Raw genomic sequence first — 570 nt, 5'->3', positions numbered from 1 at the left:
TAAGATGGCATTTGACATTTGTCATAAAATTCAGCCAAATGGGGATTTCACTGGTGGAAGTATACCTGGACAGAGAAGTAGGCAGAATGTTTTGGTTCCACAGTAAGTAACTGCATCCCTTAATGACCTACTCCACCTACCATTTGCGACGACATGGATGGACCTGAAAAGTATAATGCTAAGTGAAATAAGTCAGACAGAGAAAGACAAATACCATATGATCTGCTTATATGTGGAATCTAAAGAACAAAATAAACAAACAAATCAGAAACAGACTCATAGATGCAGGGAACGTACTGATGGTTGCAAGATGGGAAGGAGTTGGGGAGCTGTGTGTAAAAGAGGAAGGGATTAAGAAGTACAAATTAGTAGTTGCAAAATAAAGTACAGTCTACGGCCATGCCACCCTGAACGTGCCCTATCTCGTCTGATCTCGGAAGCTAAGCAGGGTCGGGCCTGGTTAGTACTTGGATGGGAGACCACATAGGAAGACTAGGTGCTGTAGGTGTAATAAACAAACAAACAGACAAACAAATAAATAAAGTACAGCATAGGGAATATAGTCAATAA

At 40.7% G+C, this 570-nt stretch overlaps 1 pseudogene; it reads left to right on the top strand.

Annotated features, from left to right (window-relative positions):
• Positions 1 to 389: 389 nt before the first annotated feature.
• Positions 390 to 508, top strand: LOC112477876 (annotated as a pseudogene).
• The last annotated feature ends 62 nt before the right edge of the window (positions 509 to 570 follow it).

This window comes from Pteropus alecto, unplaced genomic scaffold (assembly GCF_000325575.1).
Source record: "Pteropus alecto unplaced genomic scaffold, ASM32557v1 Scaffold1643, whole genome shotgun sequence".
In the NCBI taxonomy this organism is placed as follows: Eukaryota; Metazoa; Chordata; class Mammalia; order Chiroptera; family Pteropodidae; genus Pteropus; species Pteropus alecto.
This window is presented reverse-complemented; position numbering and strand designations above follow the sequence as displayed.